Below are 25,006 nucleotides of genomic sequence, written 5' to 3' on the forward strand. Positions count from 1 at the left end.
AAGAAATGAGGAGGAGGCTCCTGTGTCGACCAGCAGGTCACCCCATGCTTTAAGTGTATCATAGGAAAACTTTCAACCGCTGGATTTGGTTCCTGTATGCATGGAATTTGTACTAATTGTAGTCTGTATGAGGGGAGGTTGTCTGGAAGGTTTGTCAAATCAGAAGCGATTGTTGAGGCATGCTGGGCCACTGTTATATAGTACTTTAAAAGTGTGGGTGAGGAGTTTGAATTATGCTCATTTGTGAATGGAGAGCTGGTGGAGCTCCATCAGGTGTGATGTGATGTGAATGGGGCGTGAGAGGCTGAGAATGATTCTGGCCGCTGAGTTCTGAATGGTCTGCAGCATTCTGGTGAGATGAAGGCATTGACTTGGGTGATCATGTTGCGTTGGCTGTCAATACATCTGAGGTTCTTGCCGTGGGTGGTGGGGTGGGTGTTGGTCCTAGCTCAATAGGCCACCAGGCGGAGTCCCACAGTGATATGCTGTTCCTGAAGATCATGATTCCAGTCTTGTCAGTGTTCAGCTTTAGACATCTCGTCTTCATCCAGTGTGCAACTTCAGTCATGCCCGCATTGAACTTGAGCCTGGCATCTTGTTTATGAGGGAGAGATTGAGTTGCGTATCATTGGCGTGGCAGAGGACGTTGATCTCATGAGAGCAGAAGATGCTGGCTAGAGGGATTATGTATGCGTTTAAAAGGGTTGGGCTCAGGGAGGATCCTTGCAGAACTCTGCAGATTAGTTTGCGGACATCTGCATTGTACAGTGCTTGCTGAATGACTGGGTCCTTCCGGTCTGGACCCCTGACTTGATATTATCCATTCACCATTGCCTATAAAAGATTCAAGAGGTATGCCCCTCCCATCCCATATTGCCATCAGTATCCATACCTTTTCAATAATTCTGCTTCAAGAACTCTTACATGCCTTTGTGACAGATTTATGATGGAGCTGTATGGCATATTTACAATTCATTGATAGGAACTGCCTTGACAGTAGTTTCTGTCACTGCAACAAATGTCCACCGGCCCGGCAGACATTTAAAAACTTGGTAGTTGGGTCCTCTGTTAGGGTGATGGAGTTAAATATTCTGTGCCCCTGGCAGAATATGACCCAACCATCAATTTATAAATCTGGCGCTTGGGCTCAATACATGTAGAATTGGATTAAAATAGGAATATTCAGTGAACATTCATATACCATCTGTACAAAAAGAAAGCCTGTGCGCTGATTGTTATTTTACTAATAGAAAGTTGGATGTTTCGAGCGGATTCATAAATAAATCCAAGAGTACATAAAAGAGTACACCTGTAGTACTAATTCCTATACTCATAAATGCTATTGACCCTTCTGTATTAAATCTGTTTGCTAATACTGGCATATGCTCTTCCCTGCCAATTTTAAATTATAAGGTGCTAATTGGTGTTGCTGAGTGTTACTTGTGGGTTGCCAAATTAGCGCTGCTTACCAGGCATGCCATTGCCTATTGACCATATACCTGGCTGTAACACATAATGAAACACTGCCATGGTTCACAATACATACCGAGACATGTGGGTTATCGCAGAGAAATACACATTTTATATAACCTATTTGTCAATGCCATACCGGAATAATTTGTTAGTTTTTCCATGCAGATACCCAAGGATAGGGCACCCCAGATGAAAGCTACCTGTACCAAAACTCCCACATAAGAAGCATTATCTGCTCTCCCCTCTTTGGAGGATTGTACCACTCCTCGCCGCCTCCGCTCACTAATAATTGGAACTGTCCTATGCTTCAGCAACATGCATGTTTGCTGCGTGATGCTTCACGTAGACAAAACAGACGTCAAGAGGCATTGGCTAAAACGCAGAACCCGACATCCTCTTTTCTGCTAATATTTACGGGATCATCTTGAGGCCAAAATGCTTTTCCTAAAATCGCATGTGGGCTGACCTTGTTCCACTTAAGACTGTTGCTACAAGACCACTTGACACACTAACTTTCCGCCCTTTTGACCCTAGCGCTCCAACCCTAAATGATAAACTAAACATTCATGAAAAATTGATGAGCTGGGAAATTAGTAGCCGCTCAGGTATCAAAGAGTGAAATGGCACCAGAGTCCCATTCTTGGCACAGAATACTGCGCTGAGAAAATTACCCTCTCTCCAACCTTCCTCAAAGCTAGTGTCTCTCTGCCTGGCGCCTCCAACCGCACTTCACAAACCCAGCAGCGATGACGAGGCACAAAAAACTGGTTGCTTCTGAGAATGATGGTAAGACTACCTGTTCTTAAAAAATACCATTTAGCACCTGCTCGTTTTTATCCTCCGTTACTGTATTTGCTTGGCAGTGTTATAATTTTCAGTTTTTTAGTGAAAGGGCTTTGATGATTAATGCTTCTCCTGAACTCCAACTTTTTGTCAAGATTTTGAGGGAGGAAAGCATTTAGGGCAAATCCAAGATGCCTATGATGAGAGCATACGTATAGGATAAACACAAATTATGTAATTAATCTGTTGCTGTACCGCACAGTCTCCAATGTTAGAAACTGTTAGCTCAGCGCACAGACAGGAAGCTCCACAAACTACTGCGATGACGAAACAGCAACTTGCAGTACAAATCGTTCACCTGGCTTCTTTTCTCTGGCACTCGCACCACGATATTTGAAAGCACAATTTTTGGCAGACTTCACTCAAATGGGTATTTCACCCTACTTCCGAGGCTTCAGATCTGCATTCTGCACTGCATTTAGGAAGGATTTGTTTTTAAATGTTTCCATTTTAGAAATGTGCTTGATTGTCAGTGCAAATCATTACAACACACACACATTTCCAGTGCTTCCATGCATTAAACGGCTGCATTACCAGTGCAAAAAAATGTTAATAACTCATGAAAAAATAACTACCACTGATCTTTGTAGAAACGAACACGGAACACTTCTATAGGCTGAAAAAAATGCTTTCGGCCTTAAACAAAATTATGTTACAAGCCATTTTGTAGCAATCTACCGGTTTTATATCGTACAAAAGTCATTATAATTAAAAAAGACTTTTTGTTGTGATGTTGATTTTATTCTGTTTCAGTTTTTTCCTAATAACCTATAAGAGCCCGGCAGTATTGCTTTGTCTGTATGAACCGATCTTGTGTTACAGAGCACTGGAGTGCCAAATTGCTTTTGGCGGATATGCACTGGCGCTTGTCACAGATACTCAATTACTTTGTTAGCCGACTAAAGAATTTCTAAAGTGGTTGCGGGAGAACAACAGCCTATTGTAATAAGCAAACCATTTGGCACACGTAACGTTGTAGAAGCACAATAAGACACACAACATGCACATACAACCTATTAAAGGGCTACCCCTTTTAAAGGGTTGTTTAAGCTGAATACCTTAATAAATGGAATAGAAAAATACACGTTTCATTAGGAAAATGCTACATTGTATGGGTGTATGTCACAAAGTTGAACCCTCTTGCAACTGACCGTTATATCAAATGTGGGCATTAATGAGAGGTGACTTGGTGGCTCAGTGAAATAATGTAGCCACGAGTCACAAGTTCAAATCACGACAGGTCCACCTAGCCTTTCTTCTTTCCAAGGTCGACAAAATGATTACTATTACGCTGGGGAACATTAAACATCCATAATCTGTAAATAGCACCAAGAGACTTTCTTGGGAATAAAGAAGCGCTCGGCAAAAAGTCAATTATGTTACCATAGTCTCAAACTGTCAGAGTCAATTCCTTACAGTTTTCCATAAACATCTTAGGTGACAGAGCCAAGTTGTTGTGCTGGAATGTAATGTAGTAATCATGGTCGATGTCGATGTCGAGGTCAGTGGTTGTCATAAAGTGAAGATAATCAGGGTGCACTTGTTAGAATTAAGAAAAATATACTGGCCACTCATTAAGGTGGGCAAAACGGCCTGTTAAACAAATTTAGATCTGGAAAGGTTTTTTTTTGGTTCATAAAATCATCTAGGTATCGAAGCCTTCTTTGTATCTTTGCCCGACAGTGCCTCACTGAAACTTTGTAAGTACATACTTAAAACACGAATATGGATATATTGCCAAAAGGCCTGCATCCCATTCGCTTTCATATTAGCTTGTGTCTCCATTCGATTGATCCTTAAACTAAAATATTGTTTTCTCCAAATAAACAGACCCAGATACTACCAAATGTTGTAGTAAGTAGTGTAGCGATCGAAATCAGTTCCGCTCGAAAGTTGGTAACAATTTGACCACAGCTCGAATAGCACATCTTTTTTGCATGACCCTTAATCGTTCTCTTCCCACTACTGTGTACTGCACTAAATTGTCTCACAGCTTGATCGACACATTAGAAGTCCCAGTACAAAGGACATCTGGTGGAACGCTTACGCATTCACTGGTGCTAACCTCATCTCAGCAGTCGTCGCACAATCATCCACATCCCATAATGGCTTATTTACCCCATTCCTCTGGGCCGAAAACCTAAACTCCAGGTCTACCCATACTTTTAATCTCAGTCTCCCAATCATTACCAACAGCACTACTAACATCCACAATTTACATCATGCTGTCCTATGGTTGATTGACTCCTTTTCTTTAACAGAGAACATCCCCTTACTTTCTTATCAGTTGGGCATCTACTTTGCCTGACTCTAGCCAGGAATAGGCTATCCAGTTGTCGAGTGCTGCGCTCACCAGGCCTGCCTATAACCTGTTCATGATGCCTTGTGACACATTCAAAAAGCAACCTAGAAGCTGAATTTAATCATGTCTATACAGGTCACATCTTGCTGAAGTTCAGGTTGAAAGAGAAAAGACTGAGTTCCCATGTTAGACCTGACATGCTTTAGGGTGGTCACCCCTAACTTTTTGCCTGCCTCCCTCCACTTTTTGGACACTGTTTTTGCTGGCTCTTAGACTCTGCGCACTTTACCACTGCTAACCAGTGCTAAAGTGCATATGCTCTCTCCCTTTAAACATGGTAACCTTGGATCATACCCAATTGGACTATTTAATCTACTTATAAGTCCCTAGTAATGTGCACTGTGTGTGCCTAGGGCCTGTAGATTAAATGCTACTAGTGGGCCTGCAGCACTGGTTGTGCCACCCACTCAAGTAGCCCCTTTACCTTGTCTCAGGCCTGCCATTGCAAGGCCTGTGTGTGCAGTTTCACTGACACTTCGACTTGGCATTTAAAAGTACTTGCCAAGCCTCAAGCTCCCCTTTTTCTACACATGTCACCTCTAATGTGTGCCCTAGGTAACCCCTAGAGCAGGGTGCTGTGTTGGTAAAAGGCAGGACATGTACCTGTGTAGTTACATGTCCTGGTAGTGTAAAACTCCTAAATTCGTTTTTACACTACTGTGAGGTCTGCTCCCTTCATAGGTTAACATTGGGGCTGCCCTCATACATTGTTGAAGTGGCAGCTGCTGATCTGAAGGGAGTAGGAAGATCATATTTAGTATGGCCAGAATGGTAATACAAAATCCTGCTGACTGGTGAATTTGGATTTAATATTACTATTTTAGAAATGCCACTTTTAGAAAGTGAGCATTTCTCTGCACTTAAATCTTTCTGTGCCTTACAATCCACGTCTGGCTAGGTTTAGTTGACAGCTCCTTGTGCATTCACTCAGACACACCCCAAACACAGGGTATTCAGCCTCACTTGCATACATCTGCATTTTGAATGGGTCTTCCTGGGCTGGGAGGGTGGAGGGCCTGCTCTGACACAAAGGACTGCCACACCCCCTACTGGGACCCTGGCAGACAGGATTGAACTGAAAGGGGACCTGGTGCACTTCTAAGCCACTCTTTGAAGTCTCTTCTCCACTTCAAAGGCACATTTGGGTATAAAACAGGGCATCTGCCCTACCACCTCAGACACTTGCTGGAGAAGAAACCTGAACCAGAACCTGCATCCTGCCAAGAAGAACTGGCTGCTCAAAGGACTCACCTGTCTGCTTTCTACAATGGACTGCTGCCTTGCTGTTGGCCTGCTGCCTTGCTGAACTCTTGTCTGGCTGCAAACGTGCTCTCCAAGGGCTTGGATAGAGCTTGCCTCCTGTTCCTGAAGTCTCAGGACCAAAAAGTCTTCTCTTTTTCATTTGGACTCTTCGTGCGCTGAAAATTTAGATGCACAGTTTGCTCCGCGGCGAGAAAATCGCCGCACACTGATGCTGATCGACGCAACACCTTCTGGGCGACCGGAACTTCGACGCACAGCCTCGCAAGGACAACGGCGCCCAACTTCCAGAGGGGAAATCAACGCAACGCTTGCAGTGAGAACGAAACTTAGACGCACAGCCTCCCGGAACAACGCGCAGCCGGAAAACAAGCCGAAGAATCCACTCAGAGACCCCGGGACATCTGGTAATCCTGCAAACCACAGAAAGAGACTGTCCGCGCGCCGGAAAATGACGCATGACTTCCCCGCGTGAAAAATAACGACGCAAGTCCGTGTGTGTAGGGTAGAAATTGACGCACACACCATTTTTCCACGTATCTCTTCTGCTGCGGCCCTTTGCAGAGATTTTCCACTTTAAACCAGGTACTTTGTGCTTGAAAGAGACTTTGTTTGGTTTTTAAAGACTTAAGACACTTTATATCACTTTTCAGTGATATTCCGACAAATTCTTATTGCATCTTTTATTGTGTTGATCTACAAATATCCAGATAACTATTCTATATTTTTCTAAACACTGACTGGTGTATTTTTGTGGTGCTATATGGTGTTATTGTATGATTTATTGCACAAATACTTTACACATTGCCTTCTAAGTTAAGCCTGACTGCTCGTGCCAAGCTACCAGAGGGTGGGCACAGGATAATTTGGATTGTGTGTGACTTACCGTGACTAGAGTGAGGGTTCTTGCTTGGACAAAGAGCAACCTGAATGCCAACCAAAAACCCAATTTCTGACATCCCTGATTACATTTCAGCTGTAAAATGTGAATCACCTCGAGTTACCAAGGGCTCCAAAGTTATTTATCCATAAGCAGAAGTTTTCTGGAGACAGGGGTTACGGATATAAACAGACGCTCAGTGAACAGAGCTATATGACAAGTAAGAACAGAGCAAAACAGCATGCATGAGAGGGGAGAACAAAATACTGGCGCATAAAGTAGGCACACAGAGTAATAAGTCTCATCTAATGAAAAGATCTGTGCCTCACCACTTGAATCAGTCTAGCTCATTGGCTGTGAGTATCACTTGCTGGAAGTCAGCATCACTCATTGTTTGCAAGTTTAACTTTTGGAACCAAGCCTCGCACATTTGTTGAAAGTTCCACAAACTGGTGCACAATCCCTGGCCTTAAGTGTGGGGCACACATGTGGGAGCACAGTTTCACTAAATCAGTATGGGTTTCACTACACGAAACACGGTGTTAATCAACGAGTGTGAGTCATGAATCTTGGAGCAGGGTAACACTCATTGATTATTGTACGAAATTGGGTTACTGGTTGGAGGGGAGAAAACCTACTTAAGGAACAACTACAATATCTGTCAGGGTGAAAACAGCAAACCACAAATTAACCGTATCTTAAAATTATGGTAGCTTAGCACAAAAGCAGTCAGGTTTAACTTAGAGGCAATGTGTACAGTCTTTATACAGCACCACAAACAATAATAAAGTGAAAACACACACAAGAACAATCTTTCACCAATCCAGAAAAATTGAGTGAAATTTAAAATTTAATAAATTATTTGAGACCAAAACAACAAAATTCCGATCCGTAGAACAGGAGATGTGCAGTTTTAAAGACTTAAGAGAAAATACTGCATAGAAGCACAAAGCACAAACTGTGGTTATCTGGTTCCACCAGACTAGAACAGAGTCACAAGTTCAGGTCAACTGCGATGGAGCACGTGCCGGATATAGGGACCAAGTTAGGCCCGCTGAACAAAGTACCTTAAATCCTGGTTTACAAAGCATTGCAAGATCCCGGTAGAGGATCCGTTGCACAGCGGCAGTTCCAATAGGCTGTGGGCTACGATGCATGGACTAAAGTCTAAGATGTTTCACAAAGCGGCGATTCCGGGGAGCTGTGGAGCTGCGATGTGAGGTTCTGCATGCAAGATGCGTCACAGCAGCATTTCCAAGGAGCTCCAATGTGAAGTCCTGCATCACAGAGGCGTTACGCAGCAGTGGTTCTGAGGAGCTGCAAAGTCCTGTGTCAGGGATTCATTGTGTAGCAGCAGTTCCAACATTGGTTCTGCTCACAGGGCCACAGCTGGGTTATCAGAGTGCCTTCAGGCCCACTTCCAAAAGCCTAGAATTGGGTTGATGTTACTTGGGGGGTAGGACTCTTAGCAACAGAGTCCAGGTTCTGGGTTCAGAGTATTTTAAGCCTTTTCTGTCCCTGACCCACTGATCAGCTAAATAGCCCTTTAAATCGCTCTAGTGGTCCTGGGCCCAAGATGTAGTTACAGTCCTTTTCACTCAGGCAGGAGGACAGCCAGGCAGCAGGGCAGCACAGCAGGGCAGCAGAGTGGCAGTCCCCATGAAGAGCAGCACAGCAGTCCTCTTGAGTCTTCAAGATGTCTAGAGGTGTACTGAAGAGTTGGGTCTGAGGGTCCACTAATGGTTAACCCTTTGTGAGTATGCTCAGGCAGAGGCTTTGTGATGTGCAAGTGTTATAGGTGACAGCTCTGCCCCCTATCAAGTACGAGATGGCCCATCCTGCCAACATCCATTCCTCTGTTGTCTTACTGTCTGGGAGCAAAACACAAGCACCAATTTCTAGCTAGACTGAGTCATGTGACCCAGGATACAGGCCACACGCACAAAATGTTTGGCACAAGAAAATGCCAGCTTTCTAAAAGTGGCATTTTCAGAATTTGGACTTGAATTCCAACTTTATCATTAAAGATGGCTTTAAATTTTATTTTTTTATCACCAAACATGAGATTCCTACCTGCTTCCAATTGAAAGTTAGCAATGGTCTCCTATTGGAGAGGTAGGCCTTGGAGTAGCAAAAAACAAATTTAAAGAATTTTTCACTACAAGGACATGTGAAAGCTAAAAGTACATGTCCAACCTTTTAAATACACTTCACCCTGTCCTATGGGCTGTTTAGAGCCTACCCTAGGGATGACTTATTTGTATTAAAAAGGAAGGTTTGGACTTGGCAAAACGTTTATTTTGCCAGATTGAAATGGAAGTTTGAAACTGCATCACAGCCTGCAATGGCAGGCCAGAGACATGGTTAAAAGGCTACTTAAGTCGGTGGCACAACAAGTGTGGCAGGCCCGCTAGCAGTATTTAATTTACAGGCCCTAGGTACAAATAGTACCACTTTACTCTGGACGTACAAGTTACCTACATATGCCAATTGGGTGTTAACCAATTTTGCTAGTTTTTAAGGTGAGATCATAAGCACTGTAGCACTTATTAACCAAGGTAGACTGCACAGAGTTCTAAAAGCCAACAAAACAGGTTCAGAAAACAAAAGGGTGAAGGTAAAAAGTTTAGGGGGTGACCCTGCAAAGAGCCAAGTCCAACAGTTATGAGTTTCACTTCTTGCTGAACAGGCTTGCACTTTGTAAGTCTCACTTCCTAGAGCACGGTTTCATTATTTTAGTGTGATTTCCCAAACCTTGGTGCACAATCCCTCTTATTTGTTGTGAGCCGTACACATTAGTAAATTGTCTGACTCAATGACTGTTAGTGTCACACACTGGTGCACAGTGTCTCTTACTGAGTATGAATCATGCACCATGGAGCATAGTTGCATTAATTTGGTTTGGGTTTCACGTCTTTGTGCACAGCGTCACTCACTAAAATCATATGCCATGGGACAAAGCCTAGTTCACATCTATTAACTGTAAGTTATTGGAAGACACCCCTTTCAAAGTATAGTAGTGACTGTGAGTTATATCTAGAACGCAGTCACACTAACTAGAGTGAATCTCATGTCTTCATCTCACTCGTACTGTGAGTGCTGCACCTTGGTACAGAAAGATGATCACTGGTGGTAAGCATAAATTAAAATACAATTTCACTTACTTTCAATTTCACTGCCTCCAGAACTGGTTTGGAGTGACTACAAGGGACTGGTTGCCCATTATCATACCAAGACCTCTGGGTGGCACAGGGGGCTTTGCACAGGGGAACAAAGGTTCTGCCATGTTGGTTTTGGGTAGAGAAGAGCACTGTGGGATAAGTTACAGTTAATCCCCATTAGTTAGGAAGTGGCTTGGATTTTCCCCAGCCCACAGGCTGGCACTGTACAGAAATGTGGTATCCCCAGTGTGAGAAATTGTGTTGTTGGTTGACTGGGGTATGAGCCCTGATCACTAAGTTAACCTGTGCTTAACCTTTGTTAGCTTCGCACAAAAAGCAGTCAGGCTTAACTAAGAGGCAATGTGTAAGGTATTTATAGAGTACACCAACAGTAACAAAGTGAAAACATAACACAAGAAAAATCCCAAACCAATTTAGAAAAATAGAGTAAATTTTAATACATTATTTGACACCAAAACAAAATAGCACCTAAAATATCAAAGCACCAACCGTGGTCATCTGGTCACATGAAACCAGGTCAAAGTCAAAAGTTAAGGCCCACGGCAATGGAGTGTGGCTCCGATACAAGAAGTGGATTGGGCCCAGTCAGCACTTACCTTCTGATTTAGAGAAATGTTGCACAGAAAATATCTGAGAAGACAGAAGTTCAGCAGGGCAAGGCTGCAGGAGTGTCTGAGGATACAGTGTTGTTGTAGGATGACCTAAGAGTGAAGCTGAGGTAACGATTTTTGCCTTTAAACTTAGTCGCCAAAATGGAAGTTGAAAGTCTATAGCCGGACAAAGCAGAATTGTGTATCCAAAGACAATTCCACATTGATGGATACCCCTTTGGCGAAGGACTGCTGAAACAGATTCAATGCTGTGGAGAAGAATGTAGCAGGAGAAGCTGCAAAGTCAATATGATCGGTGATGCATCTTGGTTGAACAGGTGAGCAGATTGGTACTGGCCTCCTCCTGGTTCTCAGAGCACTTTTTGGCAAAATGTAGTTCTCGGTTTGGGAAATGGCCATTTGGGCACTTTAGCACCACAACCGAGGGTCCAGGAGTGGATGGAGACCTTTTGTGGGGTTCAGGGCTCACTCAAGCTGGGTCCAGGTGTGGGTTCAAGATGGTGGGATCCAGTTATATCCCTCTGGCTCTCAACAGGAGGCCAGCACACTAGCCATTGGAGTTACTTCTGAAAGTCCTTGGTGCAGGTGTAGTTGCAGAGAAAAAATGGTAGGGCTGGCCTCTGAAGGTTTAAGGCAGGCTCCAGGCAGCAAAGCAGTCCTTCCAGGTACAACAGCAGCCTGGCAGTGTGAACAGCAGTTCCAAGTAACAGGAAGTTCTCTGAGAGTCCTTCCACAGGTCCAGTAGTGAACTGAAGAATGGGTCTAGAGGTCCTATTTTTATACCCTGGAGCCCTGCTCAAAGAGGGTGGAAGACATTTCTGGAAAGGTTCTTTGAAGTTCTTTGAATTTCCTGACTCCCCTGCTGTGGCTCCAAGCTTGTTGAAGTGACAAAACATGGTTGTTAGGCCTAATGTGAGGCAACAGGACACACTCTAGTGCTCTATCCCCTCTAAACTGCCAGTTGATAGCCCATTGAGACACACCTTATCCACTATTGGCTGACTGTGTGGGAAGAATTCACAAAGTCTCTCAGTTACATCCAGTCATGCAACAGGCTGCTGGCACAAAGGGCAGAGGGGAGAAAAATGCCAACTTTCTAAAAGTGACAATTTTAAAATCGTAATGAAAAATCCGACTTTACCATTAAAGAAATTATCATTGCAATTCCATTGGTACTAAATATATCTACCTCCTCTCAATTAGGAATTATAGCTTATTAAATGGAATTTCTTAGTGGGCTCCTTTACTAGCTGTACTAGATTGAAACCTTCCCAAGAGGACAGAAGCTGATGAGCTGGTCTATTATTTAGGTTAACCACATGAAGTTAAAATCACCTAATGCTATAAATTGGCATGGAAAGGAGACAGACAATTGATCTAATGTTTTGGACAGTAAATGTAAAGAGTTAGTTGAAGCATCAAGGGGTGATAAATAAGCATCCCAGATAGGTCACAGGAGGGGGCTAAAACAGTAGTAAAAGCTATCTTTTCCATATTGTTGGAGTTCATCAGTTTAAAGATGGAGTAAGAGGAGCGATGTATGATTGCTACCTCACCACCAATTTTATCCACCCAGTCAATGTGCTTAGTTAGGAAATTGGGGTTAATAGCCAGGGCAATATTAACAGCTGTACACTTTCAGCCAGGTTTAAGTTAAAAACATCATGTTCCAGTGGTTCTCGACAAGTAAGTTAAACAACATCAAGGGTATGTCTTGGTAGGAATCCACAATTAATTAGGTAAATAGTGAATCAAGCATACCAGGGTGGTGTAACTATAGAATTGCCCCTATCAGTAGGGGTGGTTTCATCACCCCTGTCATGGGTCGAGCTAGACTTGTCTGAATTGTCAGGGGAGGACCTGCAAAGGGGACAAATGTTCCCCACAATCTTATCACTAGGAGTCAGATTGGACAAATGGCTGCAGGAAGCAGAATGCAGCTTCAGCAACTCTGCCCTTGCATATACCTGTAAGGAAGTTTTATGGAGGGACTTACTGGCAGCATGGTAGGGGCTGGCCATGGTATGGACGTGGATGGCGCGGACTGGCTTGCCTCTGGCATGCCTTCAACGAACCAGCAGCGCATCCACTGCATGCGTCCATGACATACTGGAGCTTATATAGATATAGGGACCGTGATCCTAAAACACTAGAGCGCCCAAAACTGAAAAATGGTGCCTCTAAGTGTAATTGCAGTCCCAGTGCGGAAACGGTCATCAATGTATTACACAAATATAAAAATGCCCAAGAATGACAAATAATGCAGTTTTTTAAAAAGATTCCCCTCAAAAGTGCAGATGAAAATAGAATTTAGGCAAACAATCAGTTTTCAAAGATTTTACAATTGTAGAATGGCAGAGAGTTACTGCTGCACGTCCGTGGCATACTGAGGCTTATACAGATATGGGGACCGTGATTGTAAAACACTAGAGCACCCAAAACCTAAAAATGGCATCTTTAAATATAATCTCAGTCTTAATGTGGAAGCAATCAACACTGTATTGCGTGAACATAAAAGTGCAGCAGGAATAACAAATAATGTAGTTGTTTAAGAGATTCCCACCCAAAAGTCCAAATGCAAATACTATTTAGGTAAACAATCAGTTTTAAAAGATTTAAACATTTAGAATAGCAGAGAGTTACCGCTGCAGACCTGTGACATGGTAGAGCTCATATAGATATGGGGACTGTGATTCTAAAACACTAAGGCCTACATTTATACTTTTTTAGCGCCACATTTGCGCCGCTTTTTGACGCAAAATCAGTGCAAACTTACAAAATACAATTGTATTTTGTAAGTTTGCACTGATTTTGCGCCAAAAAATGACGCAAATGTGGCGCTAAAAAAGTATAAATATGGGCCCAAAGCTCTCAAAACCTAAAAATGGCTTTTCTAAATGTAATTGCAGTCCCAATGTAGAAACCATCAACACTAGTGCACAAACTTAAATGTGCCCAGGAATAACAAATGCAGCTTTTTAAAAGATCCTCCCCAACACTGCAAATGCAAATAGAATTTAGGCAAATAATCAGTTTTAAATATTTTTAAAATTTTAGAATTGTAGAGAGTTACTGCTGTGTGTCTGTGGCATACTGAAGCCTATATAGAGATGAGGGCCATGATTCTGAAACAGTAGAGCACCCAAAACCTAAAAATCTGTCTCTAAGTGTAATCATGGACCCAATGCAGAAGCGATCAACACTGCATTGCACAAATATGAAAGTCTAAGATCCCTGAGCTTGGGTCACCCTATTTGTTGGTGGGCCCCCACTGCTACCAGGCCTTCTTAAAGGAGTTTGCTCATGATATCCCCTTGACAGACATCTGGGGCAGGCTAAAATGTTTGACTTACTGATCACCCACTTTTATTTTTCCTGGATGAGCGTGAAATTAGATGTATTCTTTAAATGCAGTGTAGCTCAGCACACCAGTGGGAACTCAGAGCCCAATCAAAAAGCCCCTTTGCTTCTATTCACTGTAGTGGGAGCAGCCTTTGAAAGGGTAGGCATTGACATTCTTGGGCTTATGTACTCCAAGACTGACTTCAGCAACAGGTTCGTCTTGGTCTAGGTGGACAATGATGCACATACCCTGAGGCCATACCCCTAAGGTCAGTGAGTATGTCTGTAGGGGCCAGGCCACTGATGGAGATATTTACCCATGAGAGTTTCCCTAAGGAGGTTGTGTCCGAAAGGGCCACCGACTTCATGTCTGTTTATATGAAGTACATGTAACATGAGTGTGGGGTAACCTACAAGATGTTGACACCATACCACCCACAGACCAATGGGATTGTTGAGGGATTCAACATGATCCTGAAACACATGATTATGGACCTACCAGTGCCCTTGAGGTGGAAGTCGAACATCCTCTTGCTGTTCCTGCTTTTTGCATATAGGGCAGTGCTCGATAAGGGAGCAGTGTTCAGTCACTTTGAACATCTGTTCGACCAGCCTGTGCATGGACCTCTGAGTCTTGTGAAGGAGGGGTGGGGTCAAGCTCCCAAGAACTCCCCTCAAGATGTAGTGCACTACATGTTGGCCCGCAGGTCTCAGAAGATGCCGTGCTTGAGAGAGATGCCACTGAGAACCTGCAGCCACCCAGTGTCGTAGTTGGACTCTCGCCTCTAGGCAAGACAGCTGGTTTAGGGATGACAGCATTTTTGTTTGGTGGTGACTAGGCCAGTCCTACAGCAAGTCACAACTGTTGGCCAAACCCTCCTGGATCACAAGCAGTACCTCACCAAAAACCCAAACAGCAAAAAGGTGATTTCTGGCAGCTTTATGCACGGACTCTAGATTGCGACATCTCAGGGGGGTCGTGGTGGAACTAAAGTTACCCTTTTCTCATGTTATCAATAAGTCTCAGTCACTCACAGGCAATAAAGGAGATGCAGGATAGTTTTCAATATATTTATTGAAAGCTGCAATCTATGATAAAATGCACGAGCTGCAATGATTCTGATAACGAATAATAAAAGAAGCATAATTGAAAAGATGAGTGTCCCACCATCTTGCAATAAACATGAAATGTAAAATCCTTAGAATAGAGAACCTAATCCCTAACCTAATGAGAGCTAGGTGTGCTAAACCTAATCTGGCAGTACCATGTCCATGAGACGCGCCCCCAACCCTTGTTACCTTGGAATGAGGTCTAGGTCAGACTCTGTGGTGACACAAAGGCTGGGTCTGCATCAAGGTGACGTGCAGCATAGATGGTGTCAATAGCATCTGGTAGGAATCCCTCTGATAACCTTGTCTGTGTGAGATGTATTTATACAGATCTTGTAGGCCCCCTGATGCAGGTAAGTTCCCACACAATAGATAAGGGAGCCGGCTTGTGGAGGCAATTTTGTAAACAATTTCCACCAAAAGTACATTATGGTGGTCATTATGACCTTGGCGGTCCTGCCCCGCCACGCCTGCGGTTGTGACCAGACCGCTGACAGCTTGCCGGTGCAGGACTGACAAATTATGACCGCAGCAGTGAACTGCCTGCATCACAGCCAGTTCACCGCCTGTACCGCCAGGGCGTTGAGACCGCCTGGCTGAAGGTTGACCACCTTCAACCCGGCGGTTCACCTAACACCACCTACGGTATTATGAGTATCCTTTCCGCCAGGGATTCCGTGGTGGGAGCCCCACCACAAAATCCCTGGCAGAACGGATACTGGCAACAGGAATACTAATTTCTGTTGCCACAACCGGACTCCTCACCCCCCCTCCATGTAGGAGGCCCCCCGACCCCTTCAGAAGTCCTCCAACCCCAAGCAGCAACACCCCCTCCCCTGATCCCCGTACTGACCCCCACCCCGATCCCCGTACTTACCCCACCTGATCCCCATACTTACCCCTCCATTCCCCTAATCCATGCATGCACACACCACACTTACATACATATAGGCACACATCCATGCTCACTCATTCACACACATACACTCACGGCCACGACACCGCACCCCCCGCATGCAGGCATTTACACAAGCACACAGACACTTGCACACACAAGCACACCAACACACACAACACCCCCACCCCCCTCCTTTCACACACACACACTCCCATTCATGCACACAGCACTCAAACCCCCCCCCCCCACGTCGGACGATCACCTTACATGGTGGTCGCGGTGGTCATCTGGGAGGGAACGGGGTCCATGGCGATTGCTCCAGTGCCCTGCCAACACAACACCGCCACACCTTTTGCAATATTGTAATATGGCGGGCGGTGTTGTGGTGATGTGGCGGTGATGGCGGAGCAAGCTCCACTAGACCTCCAACTGCCAGTATGGCCAGTATGGCTGCTTGCAGCTTCCCCGGCAAATAGTGGCAGAGAGCAGCCAGCAGTCATAATATGGTGGTCCTCAGACCGCCAACACTGTCAAAGTCAAAATGAGGGCCTATGTTCGTGTCACACGTAAGTGGGAAAGGGACATGATATGAATACCTATGTACATAACTTGATTTAGATTTTGATAGTGATGCCTTCACAGAGTGACACTTATAACGCAAATCAAAACATTGCTCTAACTCTAAACAAAGGCAGCCATTTAAAAATAAATAATAAAATAAATAGGCTAAGACAGAGCAGACTAAGTCGATTAAAAGTCACTAGGTGATGGGGGCACAGGCCTGCAAGCCGGAAAGCTAAGCTAAACTCCTGAGACCCACTAAAACTAAACAGGATCCACTACATCAGGAAGTCATGAAATGCAGTATGACCAGAAGGCCACTCTGGTTGTCTATCAGCCTGACCAAAAGGTGTGGTTGTTGGAGCCTGTGGAGCCCCAGGCCTTGAAAGACCAATGGACAGTGTCCTGTGAGGTAAAGCACTAGAAAGGGATAGCTCTTTCCTGGTGGACCTCAAGACAACTAGGCACTCCTTAAGGTCACTACATGTGAACTGCCTGAAGCCTCATTTTGAGAGATCTAAATACCCGATGCTCTTGGTGGCAGACTATGGTGAGGAGAAGGTGAATGATCCCCTCCCTCTCTCAATGAGCAAGATTGGTCAGTGGAAGAAGTAGTCCTCTGCCCTACGCTGATCCTAGAGCAACAGTAGGACTGCCACAGCTTGTTGGGCAGTATGCCACTCTATTCCCACTTACCTGAGGGTTTTTAGATAGGTGTTCTCACAATGCCTGTCAAGAATAAAATTTACAAAGTGAGGGCCAGCATCAAGGATGAGATATCTAAGATGTTGGATTTGGGTTGATTTGCCCTCTTTTAGTCCCTGATCAGTCAAGTGGTATTGATATCCAAGGCTACCACACTGGATACCACTACAGAAGTTAGGTTCTGTATGGATTACAGGGGACTCTATTCAGTCACCATGACGGATACTCACCCCATCCCCAGAGCTGAGGGCTCTCAATTGCCTCAGTATCTTGACTTGATGTCAGGGTATTAGCAGATCGTCCAGACTGAGGGGGACAGCAAGAAGTTGGCATTCTACACCCACAGGGCCACTTTCAGTTCAAATGTATTCCCATCAAGCTGAAGAATGCCCCTGCTACCTTCCAGAACGTGGTCAAATGGTTCCTGGCTGTGCTGGAAAAATTCTATGTAGCCTACTAGCAGGAATGACTACATGCACCACTTACTGGAAGTGCTTCAGGCCTTGCAACAAGCAAGGCAGGTCTGACTATGAAGCCAAGTAAGTGGTAGATAGGTTAGGGATCAGTTGTGTGCTTGGGGGTCCAAGACAGTTGTAAGTAGACCTGAACATTCCCCCCCCTTACCTTATTTGGTGAAGTGGTCACGGTGCGAGTTGCTGTCACAGAAGACTTTGGGCTGATACTTCACAATTATTATTTTCTATTGTTTTTTGTTGTGTGTTTTTGTGTGTCGAAAGTACTATTTCCCCAATAAACAGCCACCCAGCTGGACATAAGGTTTACAGACTGGCTCGTAGGGAATATGACAGCATAATATTTCTGACCCTGCAGAGGGGGTAAAAACACCCGGTGAGATTATTCGGTAACCCTGTAAAACACCCCTAAAGAAGGAAAGGTGAGAACAAAGAGTGACCCTGTGGAGAGAGACTATTACCCTGAGACATTAGTTGTGTTTCCTTTCTTTCCCTCCCCTGATACTTCTTATTTGCATGTTGGCTTGTGCTTTGCCACACAAAGGGCCCCTAACCTACCCTAGAAAACACACACCGGGTGTTGGTACAGATCAGCGTAGTACTATATTCAATTCTCATACTTGCTTTTTCTCTTTCCTTGAGAATCCTGTGTGGTGCCAGCCTGACAGAAGACACTGTGAAACCAAAAGAAGAAGGATTATTATCAGTGGAACCAATATCAACTGTCCTACCTAACTAATCTCCTTACGGCAAGAATACTAATAAATATCGCCATTCTGAATCCTCTGTGTTTATGTATCCATCCAGCCCTCCCACAACAGTGGAGGCAAGGTTCAGCTCCTCCAGCCCAGGATACAGACCATTATGGGGCAGAAAACTCCCAAGACCCAGATTAAAGTGAGGGCCTTCATGGGCCTCACTGGGTACTGCAGGATTGTTTTAAGGGAAATGCACCACTGTTGCACCCTTAACTGAGTTGACATTCAAAAAGCGGCCCAAGAAGATGATCTGGACAGAGGTGTGCCAGAAGGCTTCTGATACCCAGATGAAAGCCATGTGCACAGCACCAATGCATAAGGTACCCAAGTATTCCAAGGAATTTCTGGTTCAGACAGATGCTTCAGGTCATGCCATTTGGGCTGTCTTGTCACAGCAGAACAATGAGGCCTTGGAACAACCTATTGCCGTGACCATCATCAGGCTACTTTCCAGAGAACAGAGGAGAAGTGCAATTGAGGAGGAAGCATTTGCAATGGTCTGGGAACAGGAGAAGATGATACCATATCTGTTTGAGACTTACTTCCAGGTTCAGATACACCACAGACCCACCTTTCAGATGGCTGATGCAAATGTGGGGCAGGAATCTAAAACCATTGAGGTGGTCCATCGCCCTACAGGGAATAGACTTTATGGTGGAACATCACCCTGGGACTGACCACACCAATGCTGATTGTCTTTTCAATGTTAGTAATGATAAATCCGATGAAGGTGAGTATTTCTCCTTGCTTTTAGCTGGGGGAACACTCGTTGGAAATTACCATCTTTAGAATAGCATTCCACCAAATTTTTCCCTTCTTTTATTGAACCCGTTTTTGTTGGCCATAAGAATTTGTAGACTTTATTCTGCTAACCAGTGGTAAAGTGCTTGTTCTCTCCCTGTTAAACTTGGTAAAATTGGTATACTACTCAATGGATTATTTAATTTAGTTGTGGCCCCTAGTATACGGTAGTACATGCACCCAGGACCTGTAAATTAAATGCTACTTGTGGGCTGCCGCACTCATTGCATCAACCTCTACAGTAGCACTGTAAAGCATGTCTTCGATCCTGTTCATGCAGGCTTGGTGCGGAGTTTTGAACTGCCATTCCAGCCTGTCAAAATATATCTTTTGCCAGGTCTAAACCATCCCTTAAAATACCTTTCAGACACCAGCAAAGGAAGGCCCTAAATGCCAATAGGGCAATGTGCATGATGTTTAAAAAGTAGGACATGTATATTTAATGTTTTACATGTCCTTCAAGTGAATCACTTCCAATATAATTTTTGACTGTGGCAGGCTGGTCTTCTCATTCGAAAACATTGGGTTACACTTGTAGGAAAGTGCCCCTTTTTGACATGGTCATCCCCACTTTTTGCCTGGTATTCAATGCAATTTTGACAGAACGTGCACTGGGATCCTGCTGACCAGTCCCCCAGTGCCAGCTCTCTTTCCCTAAAACTGTGCAGTTGTCCCCCAATTGGTAATACTTTTGGCACCTGTGTAAGTCCCTAGTAAATCGTACCTTAGGTACCCATGGCATGGGTACCAAAGAGAGTCCCCAGGGGCTGCAGCATGTATTGTGCACCCTCAGGGGCTCCTCCCCTAGCTCATGTAGACTGCCATTTCAGACCGCGTGTTTCCGAGCTGCTAAAAGTAAAAGCACAACATGGCACACGCCCTGTGTACCATGCATACTAATAACGCATGAAATATATGTAAGTCACCCCTTTGTCGATTTTTAGATATAGAAAGTAATCAGGGAAGCCATTTTTAAGTACATGTGCTGGACACTGATCATTATGAATGCCCCAGCTACATGATGGCTTCATTGAAACTAGGGATGTTTGGTATCAAACATCTCATATTAATAAAACCCTAACTGATTCCAGTGATTGATTTATTAATACATGCTCTCAGAGAGTACCTTAGAGGTGACTCCTGAAAAACCTACCAACTGCTGGTGTACTGACCGACTCATTTTAGCCAGCCTGCCACCAATAGTCATGTTTCTGACCCCAAGGGGTAGACCCACTGCTCTCGGTGGTCAGGAACAAAGCCTGCTCTTGCAGTGGTGTTAAAAGACCCCTCCCAATAGGATGACCAGCACATTCCCATTCCAAGGCAGGGTGCTTCAAAGAGTCCTCCACTCTTGGTATGTAGATGTGGCTTCCCTAAGAGGATATGCCGACTTCTGACCAAGGACCCATTTGGCACCTGGACAGGCAGGACAATTAGTAGTTAGAAAGGCGTGCTCATCTATCATGTCAGTTCCACCCCTAAGGTGAGCTGCTTGATGTGGACACGAAATTTGAAAGTCTGCAATCTTGGTGATGGCAGAACTAGGAACTCTGGGACAGGGTTGGGCCCACTTCCCACAGGAAGTGGTCATATAGGGGGTGTAGTGATCCCAGGGGTAAGTAGCCCATTAGCTACTACCCTCCTCTCCCCTAATGCCCCTAAAGTCAGTATTTAAGGGGGCACCTGGCACCAGAAAATGAGACCCTGCTGACCTGAAAGAAGAAGAAGGATGCTGAAGAGATGCAAAAGCACCAACCCTGCAAGCCTTCCTGCTGACTTTCGACAATCAAGCCACAGATGCCCCGTCCTGCAGCTACCTGTGCCTCCAAAAGCCTGGGAGGATGCTCAGCCTTCACCCAAGAACCAGGAACTCCAGTGGAAGAGTGGAACTGCTGCCCTGAATCTTGCAGGCAACCCAATAAGAACTAAGAGGACCCTGGAGCCCCAAAATCCAACAGCAGACAGCACCACTACACCCATGCCTCCTAGCCTGAGCCATAGTGGGCCAATTGTGTCAGCATGGCCCCCAGGTCCTCCAGAGATGAAGCCCACCTTGAGTTCGCCCACTGTGGACTTCCCAAAGACACGTGCAGCCTCTTCCAGCAGGCCGCCCCTTCCGCAACAGTCTCCGGTGATGGAAACCGATGGTCCACTTCACCTCTGCACCCGGCCGCCTCATACTGAGGAGAATAGGACCACAGTTGTCCCTATGTCCCAAGCCAAGTGAGATCTGAGTCCAATTGTTGGCTTGGTTGGACTTGGCCCTCAGTCCACACCTGCAGCCTTTTTCTGCAGGCCCCCCTCTACTGCGACTGCCCTCTGTGACAGAAACCTGATGGTCCAAGACACCTCTGCACCTGGCCGTCCCGGACCGAGGAGCAAAGGACCACAGGTGTCCCTTTGTCCCCCAGCATCGCAAGAACTGAATCCCCTTGTTGGGTCACCCGAACTAGACCCCTAGTCTCTACTTTCAACATCTTTCTAACTGGACCAATCCCCATTGACTTCAACGGGGCAGCCAATGCTGAACTGCACCTATGCACCCATCCGCCCAGTGCAGCACCTGGGGTGACCTTGTCGCGTAGGCTTTCATTATTCTAATGAGACTACTGGATTTTGAGCAGCAGAATCGCCCGTGTGGGAGACTAAGTCTAAGCCACTGCGGGTGACACCTGTCACCCCAATCTGGGTTTTTCTCCGGCTAACTAGCAGTGCCTCATCCCCACCAAAGGATAGTGATGATTGGGCAGCCGAGCGCATGACATACTTGGCTTCTCAGGCAAGTCGTGGTCACTCAGGTCTCATCTGTTTCTCTCATTTACAATTCAGTCTCATATATAAATGACAAACAAAAGCAGTATATGTTTCAACAATGAGTTTAATAAAACGACTGCATCTTAAATAGCAAAGCGTGAGCTGCAATAACCAGGTCGACACAACATGACAGTATTGAAATAGTGACAAGAAGAGTGAAGCATAAAAACAACGCTATCGTATTGTCACTATAATCGATGGACTAATTCCTATCTAGGTTCTGATTGAGCACAGCATGTTAAGCTCTAATTCTGCCCCTCAGGTTCCCCTGGGAAGACATCAACCCCATACCTGAGCAAAGGCCTGTGGTCTGCGTTAGCATCTGTAGCGAAGCATTCAGCAATCAGCATACAGTCGTGGTTCCCTGGCTGGAATCTCCCTCTAACGTGTAAAGGACAAGGAAGTGTTTTTATAATAAACACAGCTGATATTCTGAGAAAGTGTCCCTATGTAAGGATGTGTATTTTCTACGAATGTTGGAGACTAAACTTCTACCACGTTCACGGGCAATATACCGTGCTGTAGCCTTGGAAGAAGCACAGAGTGATCAGGAATGTCTTGTTTGAGAACACAGTGCTGGCCTAGGCAAAAAACAGTTAGATAGACGGAAATAAAACAAGACCATAAAAATGGTTATTGTAACAATAATAAGACGAAGCTGGATTAAATATATCTAGGTTAAAGTGCGCAGTGGCCTAGTGTGTTAAAACAATGTGCATGGAGCTATAACTAAAATGGCTACACAACAACCTGTTGGTGTGGCCTAGGGCCCTGCTCTGTACTCACCTTACGTCTGGAAGATTGGTCCTGTAAGTTGCTGTGGAGTACCTGTTTGACGTATATGTTTTCTCTCCCATAGGGTAACATCGCAGCTTCAGAAAACTGCAGTGTTGACTTTTCAAAACTGTGATAATTTATGTTGAAAGACGTACTTACCTGATCGTATTGATTCTAGTGCCTAAATATACTGTATATAAAGATACTTGTTATTTTAATAAATTGGTGTGGATCTCCTTATTGAGTCGTGTGTATTGTTTATAGAATGATTGCTCATAGTTAATGTCTAACATTCCTCTCTGATAAGCCTAAGACTGCTCAACCACACTACCTCCTAGGAGGGCACCTTGGGGTTGCTAGAGCAAGCCCCTGTCCACTAGTAAGGAACCCCCTGGACTCTTTGCACAGTATATCTCATTTTGGTATACTATATAAAGAGCCACCTTCCTACAAAACTATAACCATTTATCATGCTTCATTTCAGTTTGGGAGCAGCTACAAATATGTTTTAATGACTCCTTTTAATAGTAATTTCAAATCCAATGTACTGGTCAAGTCAGATTTTATGTCACTAAGATTTGAAAATGACACTTACAGAAAGTTGTCATTTTTATGCCTGAGCCAAATGTGACTTTCCTACAGTGTTCATTGTCACACAGGAGCTGAATGGCTCTTTGATTATGTCTTAAGTGACTTCTAGAACTGAAATAAAGGGACAGGGATTGACCTTACCCTGATAGAATACCCATCTGGAATTTGGCCAATAACCTTAGTTAACTTCGAAGGATGCTTACCTTGTCACATGCAGATGTAGCTCATACCTGTCCCTGCCTCCTCTACTGTCCTGTCGTTTAGCCAGGCACCAATTGCAGTGGGAGAGGAGATGCTCTCAGAACTGCTTTGAAGTGATCGCAGGGGTGGTTTACTCTATATCATAGCCATTCGTCTGGGTGGACACTCGGCACAGGGAATAAAAGGTTCTTTCAAGCTGGTTTTAGGTAGAGATGGGAGAGTAGAACATGCAGAAAGTGCTGCAAATGTATGTAGGGTCACCCAGGTAATTTTCACCCCACTGGTTAGGGAGTAGTTAAGAGTTTTAGGGCACCCACAGGCTGGCACTAGCACAAATTTGGCATCCCTAGTACCCTTCTCATATCACTTCTGGACCTGTGGAAGAACAGAAGAGGACTGGACCTGCTGTCTGTGGCATGAGAAGAGCCTTCAAGGCTGGACCCACACTCTCTCTTGAACTCAGGACAAAGATGTGAACTTCAAAGTTACAGGTTTGGGTTACAGGAACACAACACACTCAAAGAGGCATTTTCCTGAATTCCCAGCTGAACAGTTCCAACTGGATCTACCCAGGACACCTCTGCTGTCCTCTGATGAAGGGACTCTTAACCCTCAAGTGCTGTCCCAAACATCCTGGACCCTTGGCTAGTGTCAAAGTGTACTCCTCTTGAAGTTTCCTGAAACCTCATACTTAAAAACTTTAGATTGTTACCACTACATTGTTCTCCACAGCAGCACCTTCTGATTTAGTGTGAACTTGCATAGAATGTTTTTGACCTCATATAGCCCTCTTCGGTTACAAACTGCAGGCTTGCCCAGCTGGAAGAATCCGAGCTTCAAAAAAGTGACTAAGTCCAAAGTTAGAAATCTTCGCCGGGCAAAGTGCAAAACAGTATCCAGCCAGTGAGGGGTCGTCTCAGGGTGTGAATTTCAAATTTCTCCTGATCTGAGCTCTACCAACAAAAGTCCACAGTTTCAACCAATTCCTTGTCCAGAAAAGCCCTCTTCAGTCACAGCCTGCAGTTTTGCCCGTCTGAGGATTTTTGACTTCCATTCCAGGGATATGAAGGTAAAAATTGTCACCGGGATGAACCTGGTCTCTATATTCGATTGGCACTCCATCCCGGTCAGCCTTAAACTTTACCCCTGTCCTAGTAAAGCTCAACCAGATGACACTTTTAGGTGCTATTTTGAACCACAAACTTTAAAATGTCATAAGTCTGGTTCTACATATTGGTTTTTTTCATTTTTTGTGTCATTTTATTTGTTAAAATATTTTCTAATTGTGATTTTTCTTGAGCTGTGTTTACACTTTATTACTGTTTCGAGTGCTGCGTTAATACTGTACACATTGCCTCTAAGTT

This window comes from Pleurodeles waltl, chromosome 1_1 (assembly GCF_031143425.1).
Source record: "Pleurodeles waltl isolate 20211129_DDA chromosome 1_1, aPleWal1.hap1.20221129, whole genome shotgun sequence".
Classification (NCBI taxonomy): Eukaryota; Metazoa; Chordata; class Amphibia; order Caudata; family Salamandridae; genus Pleurodeles; species Pleurodeles waltl.